Genomic DNA, 21,325 nt, shown 5'->3' on the forward strand with positions numbered 1-21,325 from the left:
ACCCGTCAAAAATGAGCGAAAAATGTTGTTCTTTGTTTGAGTTCAAATCCATTTGAGAAATGGTAATCCTCTCAAGCACCGTTAAAATGGTTTAGGATTTTGCACTTCTTGTACAATAACTGTGTGAATGGCTGTCAATGCAACCAAAAAGCTGCCCTAACAGAATGCCTCATAATACTTTGGAAAAGCTTTGAATGAAAATGCACATATATTTATACTTTGGATTGATTTAAATCTTCGCTTAAAAGAATATTTTAGTCATTCAGTTTATAATATATTCCGAAGTCTTTAAGCTCATCATTCATTTGTTACACAGGGGTTTAAGTTAGACTGGCAGCTCTTAAACCATATTAGTACCGTACCTGTTTAGTGCACATACAGTACCATATGGCTACAAGTATTTTGCTTGGCACACTGGCTGTGAAACTGCTGTAATGCAGAGCTTTCGCAAATTCACAATTAGCATGCAGCGCATGGTGACCGACATGAATCTGTGATCGAAATGAGCCCGTATGTTGCAACTGGTGGGAGGTAACTGTTGTTTACATTGGTCTTTTGATGCCAGTTTGAGAGCGGGGGTGTTAGGGACACGCTATGATTTCAAAGGTTAATGCATGGTAGAAATAGAACACGAGTGGGTTTGATAATCACAGGCAAACAAGAGGCCGGTGATACACCGTGTCACCTCAGGACACAAATGCTTGCTTGTCTGTGAAAGACTGGAGAGCAATGGGTTTATACTGTAATTGCAGCTTTTCACATATTCTTACATATTAGTCATTCAAAGGGCTAATCTAATATTAATATTTTACTTTTTTCATTTTTTGTATAATGTCACACGATTCTGCTGTGAATACGCACATCTGTAGCCTGCATGACATCTCGGAAGTATGCACTTAAAAATTGGCTGTTGCCCTCCATCCAAAATGATTTTAAGGTGACATGATGGTGTGTGTGTGTGTGTGTGTGTGTGTGTGTGTGTGTGTGTGTGTACGTATGTGACGTTTGTCCAGGTGGCTGACATGCCAAAATCCGCACCTGCACTACGATTTCTACTTCAAGTGCTCCTTCAAGAGGGTTAACAAATCCCCATGCCACCGTTCTCCCCACCGTGTGTTATGCACTGCTCCGCTACTTATATTTAATCATTACAGTGTCTTTCAAGATCAAAATGAATAGCAAATAGGATTCAGTAAGATATTGCAGCAGACGTGAGGCGATTGAGGCCATCAGACAGAAGGAGTGGCTGAATGAAACGTGTTCCATCGAGGTAGATTTTGTCACTACTCTGGAGCCTTTGTCAGGTCGTGAATGACATGGACATGGACTGACGATTGAAATTAATTAGGTTGCTTCTTATTCTCTATTCACCCTGCCATTTTAGTACACTGTTCTTCCGTTTCCTCACACTTTAGAGTGCGTGTACCTGTGCTTGTGTACTTTTCTCTTGGTGACAAATGGAAAGCTCAGAGAAACAACACGTCATTCAGCAGCATGTACTTAACCTGAATAAGAACCTGTCCTATATGGTAATAATGAAAAACAACTTTTTAAAATTCAATTTCTGTAAAAAAAAAAAAAACTACCAGATCATGTGTGGTGGACAAAGAGCTAGTCACCAAAACGCTACATTTTTGATCCATTGAGGACACTGAACGCAGATACCAAATGCCCGATCGGATGTGTTCTGGCTCCGCCACTGCGCAGTGCAGCGGTTTACAAAGTCCTGACATTGTACACCACTGCCAAGCTCCTGATTTGTAAGAAGAATCACTATAAAGAGTTGGATTTGTATTCAAGAAGGATTTAGGATATAAAACACAACAAGATTCAATCAGAAAGGATTTTATCCTATGCTGAGACAAATAAAGTGAGACAAGATAAGGTGTTGTCATAGCAAAAGGAAAAAGATGAATCAAACAAAACAATTACAAAGGCCTATATTTTTTACACTTATGCCCAATAATAAATTGTGCCGGTAAAAAGGTAAGCGAAAACATGAATAGAGTTTTCATTCTAGGACTAGACAATTAAACTAGACATGACGATAATGAGCCACCGTGAATGGAAGCACTTGGGATAAATTTTGATGGTTGCCACAAAAAGGGAAAACGTAGTTGAGCAGAAGAGCAGAATAACTATGATACAAAACTGCAAATGATTGTTGCTCCTAAAAAACACCCATGTTACAATTACACTTTTTTGTTGTTTGTTTTCATGTGTAGCGCTTATCTCCGGCTACCTCACACATTTCGAAAACAAGCGGTAGGTTAACCCTATGGCAACCATTTAAGGGTGTACCTCACCTCTTGATCATGTATTTCATTCTTCAAATCTTGACCTTGAAAGTGCAAACAAACCAGTTACCCAAAGACCGAATGCATAATTCAAGTGTTCCTTATTGTATTTTTTGTTTGTCCTTCAAGGATTTGCATTAGATTGTCAGCATTCCTGAGAGACTGCCGACCTGTTTTATTACTCGAGAACCATCACAGAGGGACATAACAGAAAGCTCATAAAAATGCATTGGAAGGATGTGCCCTGTGATACTGAGAAACATGCCAGATACAAATGCTCAAATAGGACTATACAGTTGAAGTCATGTCACCAAGAATTATTGTGACAGCTTTGTCACTTCTTCTATGGAGCCGACCCTTTCACATCTGTCGATTCCACATTTTCTATCCTCGCCCAATTTCCAAAAGCTAAAGCTGACACTTACTGTCGACAGTCTGCTCTGTACAGTAGACTCACATCTCACTATCATAGCCAGCATAAAAGGTGTAAAGCCTCTTTACAGAGGAATCATCATGCCATGAAGACTAGGAGACATCACGACTCTTGTACAAATGAAACACCGGGAACTATCAAATGGGATACTCTAAACTCATTCACTGCCACTGACAAATGTACTTGTCTTTTCACAGTACAATCACTCCATCCCAGGAATTTATTTAGATTTTTTTCAAAAAATTTTAAAACGTTAGGGTAAAAGAGGGTCTGAACATGTCTGGCAGTGAATGAGTTAAGCAACCTCACATATATTGATTGTGCAATTTTAGTAAAAGTGAAACGAGTCAGCAGCGTTGTTTCAGGAAAAAATATTTGAAATGCAGGGAACTGAGAGTAGATGTTGAAGAGATGGCAGGCTGCATCCTGGCTACTTTCGAGGTAGCCTTGAGCAAGGTCAAATGATTGTATTCAAGACATGTCGATCTCACAAAGGCGTTCATTGTTTTCCTCACAATTTAAAACTCAAGTGTATCATGTATGTAACATGTTGCCATCAAAATACCCCAAGGACAAAGAATTGAAGCACTTGACCCTGGCCCTGACACAGAGCAACTGTTCTCCGCATCAACAATTTCACTGAGCAATGCTTGTTCGAAGCTAATGCCATTAGCTAACACCACCCTGTGCATCTAATAAAACAATCTGTTCTCCTGCTTAAACTTTTGGCTTTGACATGGGTTTCCAGACGGCGTCATTTTGTGGCCATCGCTTGAAAGCTTTGCTGAAACGTCATGGAAGTCATAGGCATAGAAACTTGCTTTAGGGGCATTTAAAATTGTGAATTAGCCACATTGTTACATAATATTGGCTCAGAAATTTAGAATGGCTCGAACACATACATTTCCAAAAATAGTAAATCGACGAATGAATTCCATCTTGTTAAATCTCTTGATATTTACATTAATGTCCGCGTATCACATGGCTGTGACACGGCTGATCTGATGAATGCAGTGAAGCATGTAAACGGCAGATCGGAAGAGATCACATCACATGCAAACAGATGACCAGAGCTAGACAGTTAGCTACATAGATACTTTATTCGAAATTAAATATGATGCTTATGCATGTAGAATTCCATCTTCCAAAATGAACTCACCAAGATCTCTCCGTGACTTTAGTGGAGCAATAAACAAAGAGCAAGAAATTAACTTTAAATTACTGATTGGAAATTAATAGTCCCCTGCTTAGAGGCTAAACATGATTGGCTTGCACACTTGCACCAAACTGTACTTGATTAGTGAAGGCTGATGAATCTGTTCCCACTCGGGTGGGGGGGAGTCATGTTGTTTTTACTTGATGAGACTTAATCATGCTAATCAATGGGCTTAAGAGTTTAGGATGACACGAAGCGAGAAAAGATAAATAAAAATGCGCTGTCCTCATTTTTTTGGTGAAGTGCTTTATAGGAATCTCAATTTCTTATTTTGATACAGACAATTGATTCATTACGAAATTAAGATAAACTTCAATCACAGTCCTAAAGACAATTTGGCATGGTGGCAGAAATCTTGAATGTTTTATTTTCTAAATTAAGCTTTGAGTGGGGGCTACAAATTCTGTCTATCAAAAGGTGGTGAGAATCTGAGCAGTTCGTTGTGATTGCTGGCCAGTCCAGGGTTTAACCTCCCTTTTGTTTGAAGTTGCCTCGAATGCTCCCTGCTAACCTGAGATACCTTGTGAAATGAAATGCACTAGATAAATAAAGCTGTCTTGACTTTGCTTGCCTTGCCTTATCTGAAGAGGATAAGCACCAGTTATATACTGTATATAAAAAAAGGATGGACCGAGTTAATAAAATAAACTATTTGTGATTATTGTCCTTGGACACAAAACTGATAGTTGACAAAAGCATATCAGACAAAAGAAAATAATGTATGTTTCATGCAATGTGATATTTCTTTTCATATGAAAGGTCACTGAGAGTGGACACGCGGAACACATGCCGATATAATGAACATCACAGTTAATTGCTTCCCTCATAGCCTTCATCAGCCTCAGGGTGGATTTAACCCTAATGTGTATTTCAAGACTATAAACTTCATTTAGCAAGTAAGGCCCCTCAAGAGTGTTTGGCAATTCTGCTGATATCCTGAGTTTAACAACATACCACAACACAATAATCAATTAAGGGCCAGTCAGACTGCTTTGCATAACACCAAGCTTCAAATGCACTTGTGGACCTGGCGGGCCCCACTTGTATGCAGAAGTTGTGAAATGCAGGTTCCAATCCATATTACGTAACTGACACCAGTCATCGAAAAATCGTATTAACTTTTTTCTTTTAAAAAAGATTCTCTGTTTATTTTACTATTTCTGACATGAAAGTAGCTGCAGTCCTCTAGCATGATTTCTTTTTTTTTTTTTCCTTTTTCATCCCTTCTAAAATTCTATAGGATACATGGCATGCAATGTGGAACAGATTGTTTCCAGATGCAGCCAATTGGAGGTGTACTGGAAATACACAGCAAAACACAATTTCTATTGACGCAGGGGGTCCATCCATTTTGGATTAAAAAAAAATCCATTAACAGCCGTCACTACCTGTTACAATTCGCCTGCAGGCATTTATAATTGCTTTGCGCTTAGAGTGGATTGGACACATGCTTATGATTAAATGCTCAGTAGGCCTTGATGAGAGTTGGCGATATTTGAAGGATTATTTTACAGAGAAACCCCCAAGTGGTGCTGACAAGAGTAATTCCCAAAACTAATTGGTCAACAATTTTAATATCAGCTTTGTGCATTGACCTCCTGGTGTGAAAATGTCAACAACAACAACAAGCCACTTTTTTTGGGGGGGGGAGATAGTGTAATGTCAAATGTCACTAATTGTAATCTAATGTGATTTCTCTTTTTGTGTTTTTGTTGAAAAGATAATGCCATGTGCTAACTTTTGGCTTGCCTTGTTTAGTAAGGGCGTGCAGTGACCTTTGAATAGGCAGAAGCTCCCCAAAAAATGGACAAAGTTTGAGTGCCTGTTGTAGTAATACTGAGGTTGTAATGTTGAAATAGAATTTGTCCTGGGCTGGGAATGAAAGCTTACCTCTACACAGAAGTACACAAATATGGATACTTGGCTCATGTGGAGCTCGCATTCAGCGAATGCAAAAACATTTTGTGCATTCGTCATTAAAATGCCAGAGACAACAGTGCCAGGGAATGATAGGTGAACATGACTGTAATTACAAATGTAGGTCATCTGAGTCACCGCATGTTCTTTGACAAACCCACTTTTCCTCAGCTGCACATAATTGTTTAAGCATTTTATACGGTGAAGTGTTTGTAATAAGCTCCGTCCATGGTTGAAGCTTCAAACTGAATTCACTTTTGCCAGGTGGTTCCCACAGGCTTTTATGGGGCTTATTGTATAATCATTGTTACGCATAACCAGCTGTTATGCGGCAAGTCAAATATTGCTTTAATTTAGGAGAATATGTAATTTAATCTATTTGTGAGAAGACCACAGAGAGGCTAATCAGGTGAAAAGGGAAGATTCCCACAAGTCCGGACTGATTGTCTCAGCACGGAAAGTGAGTGTTTGGTGAATAAAATTAAGGTGTACCCACAGCTGAGTTATGAATTCAGCAAGAGATAGGGGCCCCCGAGTTTGCATCGTCTATCTAATGAAAAAGTATGTCAACTCTTTGGAATTACCCGGATTTCTAATAGCACACTATCATTCTCGTATCAATGACCAGTCCGTATACTTTCATTTGTACATTAACCAACTCCACCAATCACTCACCACCCATACAGCTCACATCTGCGGTCACCAATATGGTGCCATAGGCACTACATACCCCACAATGACCACATCAGTGGCCTGCAGGAGCAGATGGTGACCCCACTTTTTATTTTAACTTACTTCTGTCCTTAAAGTTGACCTATTGCATAAAGCACCTTCTTCAATTCTAAAACACACTTTCTTAAGGTCCCCTGCAAAAGGTCTTGATAAAACTGGAAATTTATTTTTCCATCAATGATAGTAAAGCATCAAGGCCCAGAGGCACAAAGAAGTCACAAACCATGAGGCCCCCCTTGAGCATTCGGCATTGTGCTGTTGCAGTCATCGTTACGGGACGGCCACACCTAAGGAGAGCTGCGACGGTGTTCAACTCTCACATGTACAGAAAATCAGTCGTACAGTTACACATATATATATATATATATATGTACTGTATTTATCATGATATCAACTGGTGAATTTTAATGATGCCTCAAATTGACATGGTATCCTGAAGATGACCGGTCCGTGTCAAATTTCCAATGTATCCATTCGTTAGTAACACGCAAACAGCCATGTAATGTCAACAGGGAGCGATGTGGAGGAGGAGAAGTGAGGTGCATCATGGGAAATCCCCTGGGAGTTAGTACACCATAACTAAGGGATGATTCAAGACAAACCAGAGGCAGCTGAACCGGCAAAGCAGAAGCTTGTATGTCTGCGCTGAAAATAAACCTGGCATCTGACCCCCTGAGATACAAACAAAACAAAAAAATGTTGGTGACTGAAATAGGCCCCTTAATTACATTAGTGTGTGCTTGGACAGGCTGTAATACAAATAACCTTTCTTATTTTATTATTTTAAAAGTGCTTATTTAATCACACAGCAGTTCAAATACAGTACTCAGCTAGTTTGTGCCCCTTTCAGTATGCAAGCAAACACTTGACTAAAGGGACGCAAGGGTTCTCGTCACTGTTTTCATACAAATATTTAGTTTAATTTTGACTTGTTTATTGCGTTAGCGTTAAGACTATGAGAGTTCAGACATTAATTCAAACTTGGGTTATGTGGGTGTCGTAGCAATGGAACATCGTACTGAATCAAGGCGTCCTCGAAGAGATCGCTCATCTCTGTAATTTTGATGGATCCTTCAGCAGGGATCCATGGCTAAAGAAAATAAGTGACATTGACTTTTTGACTACACAGTGTTCTAATAAATGATACACTTTTTCAGACTATGACCATTTAAAAGATAAGATGTGAAGGATTGGAAAATGCATCGATTTTTTTTTTTAAAGTCCAATGAAAAACAGTCTCCCACCTTACTTCTGTCCCTTGTCTTAATCTGATGACCACTGATGAAGTGAAGATTTTGGAAAAGATATGCAATGGATGTATGTGATGCAATGAAATGAAAAGAAATCAAAGGCAATTGTATGACGCAATGAATTGAAAGAGTGAGCGTAAATCAGAATGAGTTTGACACTCAGGCAGCAGTTAGTTAAAACACCACCAATTTATACTTTCGCTACATTAGCGAACAGTCGTTGATTTACAACAGCAGTGCCAACAACGTGTACATCAAATATCAACTACCATTATCTCTCCTCTCCTCTCCCTTCTGAGTCCCCTTAGAAACTTTACTTTACTATGAAAATGCCTTTCACTGAATTAATCTTTCTGGAGCTTAAAAACCTTTGTTGGCTCCCAGTTCAATGGTCTTAGACCTGTATTTTTCCCAACTTCACATCCACCAAGACCCTCGACTCTGCTACGATCTTTTCTATTTGGCGCCCTGCTCACTATAACACTGATGACCTGTTTTTAAAGCTACTATATAGTAGTTAGTTATGACGTTATTTTTAATGATTGGCGCTCTGTGGTATATTGTGGGTCAGTTTTACCATACTGGCAGACTGGGTAGTACTGCTGCTTCGTAGCACTAAGCTCCCTGTTTTGAGTCCAGCTTGGCAGCTCCAAACCGGACATAATGTTAGCTATCATATTCCAGCTTTTTCCAATTAATGACACATTTGTCTGACAATAATTTGCATCGCCGGTCACAATGGCCATTGAATGATTCAGTAGCAACTAAAGAGTGTGGCAAATGAATTACATTTGTGTATTCGTTAATATCCAGTCGGTATGGTGTTTCACTTCATGGACATCTGTGTTGTGAGATCTTGCCAGGAGGTGTCTCTACACTACATGCACACTGAACTCGTGGTGCAAATACAACCAGATTACAACATTAATTTTATATTTATCCTTATCCGTTTTATGTATAGCGTACAGATTACAGGCTGGTAAACTATTTTTTGCTTGTCACAAAGTATAATTGAATATTGTAATGAATAATATGAGGTGTGTCCGAAAAGGCCCAGGAATGTTCATTCAATTTCAAATCCAAACTACGTGGCTGCTTCACCATGACGACGCTTCCTCTCACAATGGCCTGAGCATCCAACAGTTCCTGCCTGATAAGAATATCACGGTGCTGGAGCAACCGCTCTACTTAACTGATTTTTTTCTCCACTCTTTTCTAATGAAATCCATATACTGTAAGTGTATTTCATACACAAGGTAACTCAATGCGCTTCACATAATTATGAATAGAACACGTCGTTTGTGCAAGGCCGTCTTTAATTGCCCCAGTCACATGCACGGCCGACGACATAATCCGCAAGGGTAGATCTTGCAGTTTAAGTGTCAATGTCATGCACGGACCATCAATTCAATTTTTGTTTTCGCAATGTCAAACCGGCGTGCGCTGCAACCTCCCTGATTTTAATACAAATGACAGCAGCTCAGGGGGCGTCATCAAGGCGACCCGTTTTGAAGACGTGGAAAAAAATCAAAATGGCTGTGACGACGGAGCAGAGGAGGACTGAGTAAGACTGGGAAAGTGAGTTAGACTCTGGGATTACTACAAAGGAGTCAACTTGCATCTTGGATTTGAAATAACATCTTTTGTGACACCAGTTTCTGACACAGTTGAAAGTATACAGTAGTTCCTGACACTAAAATGCATTGAATTATGGTTTCATATGAGGGACTTATCTATTTGTTCTTATCTTAGTGTCACTGCTTGTGTCCTCATTTCTGGTCAAGTGACACTGGAAGAAAGCTATGTTTCTTGAGGAGGAAATGCAATTCAGTGACTGGTAACTGCAAGCCCCAGCTGGTGTCATTCCACATCACCATGAGTGATGTAGCCAAGAGCAACAAGCTCCACTTCACTCAATGGTAGAAAAAAATGCTGTGGGCATTTTTGTGTTTTTTTTTTAATATTCACAGGGCAGTGATTCAAATTCAAGGCACACCGACTTGTGATGTTTACTTGATCTGTCCAGTGGTAAATAAATGCTAAAATTTGTATGCATTTTACTGTAAGTGGATTACTGTAGATCTAGTCAAGGTCGCTCGAAAGAAGCACCTGTGACTCAAGCCAAACCGTGGCAGGGTTTTTACTTTCTGGACCTGGATTTCCCATCTCTGCAGAAGAGTGATTTTGTGTGCTAATTGCTGTACTTAACAAACAACACAGCTGCATTTACACATATTTATCTAGTCATAGACTTAAAATTCTATATTTAAATAGTGAAACAGTATGGCCACAGTTGTTATATTACTTGTAGTCTCGATGCACTGATTGGTTTCATGAGAATATTATACATGTAAAGTGCACGTGTGAAACTATATTGTAAGATGAAATAAAAATAAATAAGAGGATGTGAACCAAGTCTCAAGAGGACTTGCTTCAAGTTCACCTGTCAGGAGGAAAAGATCCTGTCTGTGCGCTATGTCTAGGTGAGCTGTAGCATGTCAGATGGAAGAGACTTTCAAAAGAGGCTCCCATTCACCCGCGCAACTAAATAGAGATGTAGCAAACATGTCTGTCTGTTTTGATTGGCATTCTGTTTCTTCTAGCTATAGCGTAATAATGTACATATTGTGTGTGTGTGTGTGATGTCAAACCCAATATTTTTAGTATACAGCAAAAAAAAGGACTTGGCCAAATCCAATACTTTTCTAATTTGTGGCAGTTTAATTTCAAGATGTGAATACGCAAGGCGAAATTTAGCTTCTTCTCGTAATCCTGACTGAAGGCTGGTATGACAACACCTTATTAATAGTGTATATTTCAGAAAACCACTGATAGAAGGATGAGAGGGCAGGAAAATAGAACTTGCCTCCTGAATTTCCTCAGACATTAAGGGGCATGTTGATTCTTCAGCAAGGCCTTCCTCATCAGTGACGTATTGACCATGTCTTGGTTTAAAGCTAAAGGCCATGAGCTGTGTAAGTACTCCCTGACGGGACTGACTACATCATTGCATAATTTGTCATAGGGAAGACAGTATTAGAGAGGGTATCCTCCAGAGCCTTATGCTGGGACTGGAGACTATTCTATCATGAGCGCTGTCTCGCACCAACTGGAATCCAATAATTTAGAAATGAGGTATCCAGTTTTTGGACTGACAGGACTGAAGACTTTCACCAACTCATTTGGCTTATACTGTATTCTTGTGCTGCATTGGCCCAATTGTTTCAGTCATTGCTTTTGCAATAATTAGTTGGTCTACACAGCGGCCGTCGTGTCGGAATTACCCTTCACAATGGTTTCTGTAAGTCACTTGGTGCCGATACTGTTTTGCTGAAACATATGAGTACCATGGTAATAACATAATTTTTCAAGGGAGTAAAATATGCACATTGTTAAATGGAATGGAGGAGACAGTTGAAAGAGGGGATTGCGAAAAGGGCAAAAGAAAGAATAAAGCTTAACACATAAAACCATCCCTGGGGATTTTTTTTAGGTTCTCTCATTGGTATTGACAAAGCCCTATTTTAGTGTGCAGAGGGAGAGACAGCATCAGAGTGAAGGGATTGAGATTGATGCTCAGTGAATATGCATGACAGGAGATGTCTTGTCTCAATGAGTTAGTCACAGTTGTATGAGGAGTGCGCCAGGCAGAGAAAATAGCCCCTAGATAGATGCCACTGCCATTTATTTGAACTGAATTTTGTAATGATGTATTTCCCCTTTTGTGGTGGGCAATTCATTTTAGGTCACTGAGACAGGAAAGTAGAAGGAAGACTCACCAGTGAAAATGTCATTTTTAATTCTCTCCTGACGTTTCCAAAAGTGCGGACTGTCTGTAAATATATTCCAGTTTGTACTTTATCTAATTAGTTTTTCACAGACGGGAACACATCCTGACAGCAAACACCTAGCTGCCTCGCAGCGTATTCCAGACCAATAGTTGGCTGTTTGCCAACCAAAAGCTAACACTTTTGTCTTCCATTTTTGTAATCTTGATGGAAAAAAAATGCAACTCTCTCCTTTCATGTTTGGAGTCAAGGGTTTATTGTGTTGGTTTGCGTACACGGCATTTAACTTTAAGACTACGGACACAAAGTAAATGTAGGCTTATCGACTTCCTCTTGTATTATCGTTGTCTAAAATAGACAAGACATTTGTCACTGCTTGCCAGACAAGTGACAGCAAGATCATACAGTCTCAAGAGCAACTTGGGGCAAAGAAGGTTGTTTTCTACATGATGAAATGCTATCAGTCATTTTCATAGAGCCTCAACCTTACTGGTCTCTCAGTTTTATCTTGCATTTAATATCCTCCCGGCATCGGCAAGTAGCAGCGGCGATATACAGAGCATGAACAAAGAGAAAGCGGAATAATATGGAGTTGCTTGCTAAGTTTCTCCTTTTTCATCTGTGAAAAAGGTCGGCCGTTAGAGGACGGAACTACTGCGTTCCCCCTTTGAAAATCTTATATGATAATGAAATGAAAAAAGATGAACTGATCGTTAGTGCATGTTTCAGATAAGAGAAATGGGAATCCACTCTCAAAGAATACTGATCGTCTTGCCATTGAAGTTGGACCATTTAGTCCGTCGAGACCACGTGTTCGGTGTTTGATCCACTGATTGTAAATGAAGCCCGTTGTCAGGTATCAACACTTTGTAACATCACTTGCTTGAAGACTGATCGCCGGGACATACTGTATACTGTCGTTTATGATCTTGTCTTGCAGAAATGCAATTTGTGAGGGAAACACGCATGCACAGAGGAACAAAGAGAGCAAGGCAGTATATTTTGGGGGGGAGGATAAGTTATTAGACTTGGTTTACAAAGCAAGTACCTTCTGACAAAGGCTGTATAGTTAAAAGTTCGGTCTCGAGGTTGGCTTGGCGGTCAGATAGTTGTATGTGAGCATCGTAATATTGACTATGAATTGTTATTCAAACAAACATCATACTATTCTGCCATCCAAATTTTGTTCAAATAATGCATTCCTTGGGACTGTTTTAATAACTATACATGAATTGTGTTTGGTTGTCGCAGTTTGCATAAGCTTGTCATAACTTCAAAGATGAGACATCATTAAAACCGTAAAGAACTTTATGCATGGTAGTATCATTTAATTAAATCTACTTCCGAGCTGTAACATCAGCATTATACACTGCCAGTGGTGAGAGTTCATGTCAAACTCCGCAGAATGGTTTCACTATTCAAATTAGGTTCATTTGAAAGCAACAGAAACTAACATTATCCTGTCATTTTATTTTTGCCAACGGCTTATCTTCAAGTTAAGTATTTCTAAATTTTCATCACATCTGTTTTGGAATCAATTTGCTTGTCGTAAGGTAAATTACAGCCCGTGCTATAATTTCCCAAGGAACTGTTAGGTGGACATTTTTTGGTGGGTTCCCACATTCATGGTAAATAAAGTCATCTTGGTGTTTTTCGGTTCTTAACTTTCAGCACATCGACATAAATACCAATCTCAGTGAGCTGTCTTCTGCTCTGGAATTTGTAATAGGGATTAATTTAAAGGAGGAAACAGCATGCCGCATCTCATTGAGTTGAGAGGACCCATTGGCCGGAAAAGAATGACTCATCACTTGGTGAGGATGGGTTAGCCTAAGTGTGTGCGCAAGTACTTGCGTGTGTTATTGTGTGCATACCTTCATTTAAGCACTTTCTGGGAACACACATTACACCCCATGAGAGCCATTTCCTGCACTATAGGCCTTTGAGACGTCAACACTGCACTGCCATACCTAGCTCTTGCTTCTCTTGTGAGCAGAAAATAATCTTCAATTGGAAAATCTTAGACGATAAATACAATTTCACAGACAATATGAGGAAATACATTTGTAAATGTGATATATAGAAATATCGATATGTTTACATCATCTATTTTTAATTTTCATGCAAATGCTCATTTTTTTATGTGTTTATTTTATTCATAATCTAAAGGCATTCCCAATAAATGATATGGCAATGGTCAAATAAGTTTTCCAACATATTACAGTACAAACAATCAGATTATTTCAAACCAACAGCACAACAGTAAAGTACAACTTTGCGGATTTTGGTGGGTCGGAATGACAGTAAAGGATTGAATGAATGTTCAATGCAATAATTATTTAGAAGTGGGGTAATCTATACTTCCTCAAATAAATACGTAGCATCCAGTCAGCACAACTCCTGATCATATTCAAAGAGCAAAGCCTTCAGCCCCCTGGTTGCCAAAGAAAAAGCATCCTCAGCGTGACTGGCATCCATCCATCTATTTTCTTTTCAGCTTATCCTCTGTTCAGGGATGTGATTCAGGGAGAGCTTGGCTGGAGACTATCCAAGGCGATTGAGTGTGAGAGATGGGATTGGTCAACTGTACACTTGTGAAGAGTTTGTCAACTGCAAATGAATCCCGAGCCTGCTGTTTAACCGCGACTCTTCATGTGGCTCGTTTGGGACATGATCAGGATAAGCACTTCAATGGATTCTATTGAATTTATTTGCTGCACCTGTTCACCAGCTAAAACTTGATTTCAGCCATGAAGTTTTATCATGACAATTTGACATCCGTGCAGCCTTGTACATTGTCATAGTTGGATCTAAAAAAAAAATAAAACATTTATATGATATATGACAGCACTGCAGCTTCTCAATAATTCAATAGCCCGTTACAGTGGATTCCCTTTTTTCTGTTATTTGTTTGTTTGTTTCAATATTTTTATGTGCACTTCATATTTATGTTTTAAGTACAATACAATACAATTTTCACTCACAAAAGGTCCTAAGATTCTAAACAATGGAAAATAACTAAAACAAAAATTGACATTTTCAGACCATCTTTTATACGAATGTTTGAAAAAAATTGAAAAAAAATATAAATTGGTTCCTGTGATTGAATGGTTGAACTCTGAATAAACAAGTAAATGTGTCAATGGCACTGAATGAGTTTACGAAATCAAAATGAAGATGCTTGAAAAAAATTATTGAAACTACACCTTACATTCATAAAACAAACTATAATTATAGCGAAAATGTCCTTTGTTTTTGTCGTTGTTATTTAATACCATACATGAGCTTTCGGAGTTCATTTTTAGTGTTGTTGAACTGTACAACCAACAACCTACACTATAGAATTAGGTAACAAACAAACATAGAAACCCAAAGCCGACTTTACCAACACATGGGAGTAACAAAACTTCTGAACTGACTCTAACCTACACAAGGTAGTGAAAAAGAGAAAACACACCGGTTCTTCATAGACAATGTGAACATAAAAAAAAAAAAAGCATACCTACTGGACTGATCAAATATACTCAAGGAGACAATGGTGACAATCAATCTGAGATAATAATCCAGCACCTTCCTTCCACTGCGACCGAATTTAAATAACACATGGAAACAACTGCCAACAGGTGCGAGAGGCAAGCTTCGCCCTTCGTCCACCCACATAGGCGTACTGCCTTCTACTACTATATGGCATTTCTGATCATTAGTAGAATGACTATGACGCGCAGGGCACACTAGTTGAAAAACTTCATGGTACTCGAGAGGCAAAACTGCACTAATTGACATCTGCACGCTACCCATACTACTAGTGAAGCGCTGGATGTTAAATAGTAGCCGTACATGGAGAATTCAGCGCACTAAAAGGATTGCAAGTAAATGCTTCAACAGCTTTCCTTAAACCTGTTGCTTTGGCATGCACTTGACAGCTCGCGAACGTCTTCACCGGGTCACACTGTTATCTAAGGAGAGGGCACCAAATTTGTAATCTGTTATATTGTCAGTTAAATTGTTGCTTTGGGAGAGGCTGATTTAGGCCTTCTTGGTGTTTAATTTTTGGATTAGAGCACTGAATGTCTTCATGGATGAGGAGGGGCAGCAATCAAGATGGCAATCAACAGGCGCAATGATGCATCCTTGTTTACTGCTGCTCTGAATATCTGCTCTTGTCTGCACTTGGGGTTTTACAAGCTTTTCAAACATCATCCTACACTGACCAAGGACAATTCCAGTGGAGTGAAACCATATTATTAAAGTAATGTTTTTTAAACTATCAAACATTTTTTTTACCTGTATGAATCGGTTAATTGTTGTCCGAAAGTCCTAATAAACTGCAACCATATATCAAGACTAGACCCTGAATAGATGACTTGAAAGGAGAGGGGTGCGGGGAGGGGCATCTATGCTACTCTAATCACACCTGGTTCCTAATTTGTCTGTCAAATTTAATGGACAAGATTTATCATTTTCATTAAGCAATTGCTTGTACAAGGCTTCAGTGGGGTCAGTTATGAATTGTATTTTTAAATACATTAATTATTTTTTTTAAAAAGAGATAAATTAGGCATGCTAATTAAGGCATGTGACAAATTTGCTGTGACGTCCCAACATATGGCTAATATCACTCGGCAATTAATAATTCATGAACTAATGTCACGTAATGTTGCAACTAGGGATGTTCCGATCAGGTTTTATGACACCGATACCGATCATCCATGAGTGAGATCGGCCGACACCGTGGCCCACAAGTGACCTACAATGCCTGTGGCAATAATGCCACTTATTCTGCGCTGTGTCCGCCTTGACTTTATTCAATGCAGTGAGCCTCGTAAACTCACCATAGTCTCCCAATTGCTTGTTCTTCAAATGTCGGATTAAGTTAAAAGGCGGCGCGTTTCAATTGGAAGTCAATGTAGCTTGCGCGGGCGGGCGCGGTTGCGTGCAGGGCGGCGGGAGTGATGCTTTTGGACGGATGGACGTCGTCGCATATTAAACGAATCAACTTTTTTGCCCTTTCATCTCGCGGCAGCCAAGCACGAGCTGCGGGTGATCGGATGTTTTGATCGGCAATAAAAGGCTTTGATCGAATATTCCTATCACATAATTTTTCCCGAAAATCGGCTGATCATGATCAGTGCCCGATCGATCGGAGCATCCCTAGTTTCAACATACATACAGTGTGTGTGTGTGTGTGTGTGTGTGTGTGTGTGTATATATATATATATATATATATATATATATATATATATATATATATAAAAATAATATAATTTTTCTACACAGGTCGATTTGAACAGTTGTATTTCCCCAATAAATAAAATCACCATTTCAAACTGATTTCTATGTTTACTTAGGCTGTGTGTATTTGATATTTACATTTATTTATTTATTTATTTATTTGATGATCTCAAACATTGTGAAGAAACTTTGCAAGAAAAACCTTTTTTCATGGCACGCTGTACTGCTAATTGCGTCTTTCCCACCATTTACCGTTGACAACAACCTAAAACTTCACAAATTAATTCCCGCCCAAAATAAAACTAATCCGCCTTCTGATACAATCTGAAGTATTCCAAAAAAAAATATTCCTTTCAACATTCAGAAGAGTGATTGGTTGACCTTAACTTTATGCGTAGCTCTTGGACTCACCTTTACTTAAAGCAGCCCCTCCTGCTGATAACAGCTGGTGAAATCACAGCACAAGTATGCCACTGGGTACGGAATGACACTGGCGAGCCGCAAACAAACGGCCCTTATGTGCGCAATCAGTCGAGACAGCTGTTATATTCCTCACATTCCAAACAGCTAAGTGATGGAATTCATTGAACATCGTTTGATCAGGGTTTAACACCATACCTTTTATACATTTTTTCCCAAGTTGAAAATCAGCTCACAAAATGGCAAATGGCAAAAAGTGAGGTATACTCAAACAAATCTTTCTATAGTAGCATTTTTTTTTACCATGAATGTATCTGAACATATGCATTTTTTTTCAAGGTAGCCATCCACTCCAGTAAAGAGAAATTACGCTTATGACTTTTTTTAAAATCCTACCCAGCAGTTGCACCATTTTCCATTAGGGTGTCAAGTTTTCGCAGATGGATTATTATGTAGCTGAGATGTGATTACATTGCCTCCCCATCATTGGTTTATTGTTTATGTAGCGTCCAGTAATGAGAATGCAGTGAGTGGGAGGGGCACATGTTGGCTCACATTATAAACGATGCAGTACAGTCTTATGAATCACTGTTGATTATGTGAAAATGACTAATACTGTATTGTCCCCTTCCTTGTCAGCAATCAAACTTGGGGCGTTTCTTCCCCACCTGCATTAGTACAGTTGAATGGCAAGTTCACTGCCCCCCATCAATAACACAATAGTTTACCTCTGGTGTTCCTTCAGACCCTGACACAGTCGTCCATTTATTTTAATATCTCCGCAACTACCAACTGCTGTCGTTAATCACTTTAAGGCTGCAGATAGGCAGCGGGGAACAGGAGAAAGCGCGATTGGAAAGTGGCCCGAGATGAGATGACGGACGAGGGAAGAGGAAGACAGAGGAGGAGGAATAGGTTTGGGGAATGCCACTTCTCATTGGGGAGGCTGTTGCTCATCTGTCATGGGCTCATTGGGGCATGGCTAAAGGCTCCCCGTTCAGTCAAACTCCTGTACGCATGACATTTCAATTACACAGCGAGCTCTCATAGTTCTCTCGGCAGCCAGATAAGCAAAGGCACCAAATGCCACACACAGTATGGTCACACACATACAGCCACAAAAAAAAAAAAGAGCCCTATGGGTTATGTTTGAATAGATGGCGCTCTTGCGTGTGACATTGTGCACCATACAGAAAACATTACCCCGAGCCTATCGAATGTGGCCATGTGAAATTTCTTTATTTATACATGTATACCACATCCATACGAAAAAAAAAAAAAAAAATCACTAATTCAACTGACTTGTTGTAATGCATTACACCATTTCAAAATGCTGGAAACAATAAGTGCTAAGTCACTTCGTGGTGGCAGGATTATGACTGACTACCGCTGCCCTTAACTGAAACGGTGGCGAAATATTGTTGTTTTTCAGGGTGCAACGCTCGATTTGTTGACATGCATTTTTGGTGTTCAGTAAATGTGAACACAGAGAAATGGGTCACATGAAATTACATGTAAATTGGCCCTGATTTGGAATTGGGCACTTAGACCCGCAGTGTAAATCCAGCCTTATATACAACATGGCTCCTAAGTTATAAAGTTGCATTAGCTGGTTTTCTGCTAGCAAAATGTGCAAATGTCCAAATCCTGGGAAATAATGTAACCTACATTTTGAGAAATTGTGGTAAACAAAGAGATCTGAACAGAAAAACAATTCTGTGAAGCCACATGATTAGATAAAATGAGGTAATTACAGACTCCAGTCTAATTTAGATGATGTTTCATTTGGCAGTGCTGGCTTATAGTGTGTTTGTGGCCATTTTTTATTTCAAAACACATCCACAAAAATGTTTGCTGTGTTTTGATTTGCTTACTTCTGACTTTCTTTAATTAACTCGCTAGCACACACACGCACACACCCATCATGACTTGGCAAATGTTATCAATCTGTAACCAAATACATAACTACCATGAAATTGGAAGCATTATTTGTTCAGCTTCATTTGGCACAAATCTCTAAATATAGCAAAGAGCAAAACTGTGGTTACTCAGCTTATATACGCAAAAGCAGACGCAGAGAAACCCACTTTATTTTAGCCTTTGTGTTCACACTGCTGTATGGCACTAGTTTGTTTTCTTTTATAGAAATTCATCTGGTCTGCCCCTCCAAGCAATGGAATTATTTCAGACAGGGCCTTTCCATTTGATTGGATTATGGTGATTTGCCCTTTATGAATGCATCTCGCCATTGCCCTAAAGAAGATGGATACTGTTTACCATCTTTGGTTTGTGTTATATTGAACTGCTCTCATTCAATATACAGTTGGTGTTCCCCCGAGTCAGAGGAGAAATGAATGTACAAATGTGCCATAGCTATGCATATCATCCTTTCTTCCAGGATCACATAAAGAAGGAACAGAAACCGTTTCAGTTGCATTATTCAAGAGGCACATCTACCTAAAGTCGCGGTGAAGAAACAAGTAAAGAATGATTAGTTCTTTACTCGATCACTGATAGGAACCAAGGTTGTTCTCTGCAGCCACAAAAGTCCCGTTTGCCTGAAATGTAGTGTGCTGAGGGAATTTTTTGGGGGATCCATGTTCAAGTCTTGCTAAGGCTCAAGAAGTAACAAATCAGAACTAATATAAAACTGTAATAGTGCATGGTTGAAACTCAACATGGGCAAGATCTTACCCAGCTTTTAAGAAGGAAAATTAACTACAACTTTTGAAAACTAGTCCAAAGGACAATAATTAAGGTGGATACAGGTGCAATTAACAACCAACAAAACGATATAGTGTAAGATGCCTGCCAGATTAGATAATGATGCTCTCTTTCATAGCACAATTTTAATGTACAGTAACCCTTGTTTTCGGAGATTTGTGCCACCACCAGTGCCGATCCCTATCGAACTGATAAGAACGAATCAATTTTGCTCTATGCTACTGCAATGCGCGCTACACGACCTTAAACAGCCTGAGGAAAGTACCCTACCAACATCAATGTGATTGGGCATTGTGAAAAGTAAAACAAGAACAGGGAGGGAAAATACATTCACAGCATGAGAGTACACCTTTGTCCTTGCAACAGCAGATGGAGGCCTGGCCATCTCACTTAAAAGAAAATCATTATGTCATTTCCTTGCTGCCGAGGATAAACACAATTTTGGGTCCCTTCAAACTGAAGTGGCGTCTCTTCACCCTAATTGAAAGGCTCAACAGTTCTTCAATTCTGAAGGTACAATCTCTTAAAACACTCAAACAATATTTGGATAAGTAATTAAGATAATCCCTCACAAATGGCAAATAAACATGATTATTGACCAACCCCATAAAAAATGTTTATAATTGCAGTGCTTTGACCTTTCTAATATTAGCTCTTTACTGTTATACAAGGCTTTGGGAATAGGGCCGATAAAACTCCCGCAAATGTGGGGAGAATCTGAAAACTCCACACAGAAATGCCACAGCTGAGATTCCAAGCCTGAACTTCCAAACTTTGAGACAGACATGCTAACCACTTTGACACTGCGCTGCCTGCAGCAAAGCAATCCAATACATTTGATTCATTATTGTTTTTGTCCATTCCGCATTCTCTTCATGTCTTTATGTTTGATGCTGCAGGCTACAGCTCCTCAATTTGCCTTGTTGTCGGTGTTTTCTCTCCAAATAAATAATCTTTGATCATTTTCAAACACACTTATTCAACCCCGGTGCCATAAAGAACACTTTAGGTTATCTTTTTATTGCTCTGTTTTGGCTTGCCACTAACTGTGCAGCTTAATTGTGTATGGCAGAACACATAATTCGTACAGAGGACTGTTGGTACGCACAGCTTGTAGGATTAGGGTGTGTATGTACATGACAAACAATGACGACAAATGAGTCAAAATGCTTTTCTTTTTAAGACATTTCATAGACAGATGACAAGTTGTTAAATTTAATAATTCAGCAACTTTTATTACGATACGCCATCGGAGAATAGGTGGCATTTTGCTTTCACCGCATGATGAATCGTTCATAATTTCTACTGTAGCAATA

The sequence above is a fragment of the Filicampus tigris genome, chromosome 21 (genome assembly GCF_054856515.1).
Source record: "Filicampus tigris isolate MCC_2025a chromosome 21, RoL_Ftig_1.0, whole genome shotgun sequence".
Taxonomy (NCBI): Eukaryota; Metazoa; Chordata; class Actinopteri; order Syngnathiformes; family Syngnathidae; genus Filicampus; species Filicampus tigris.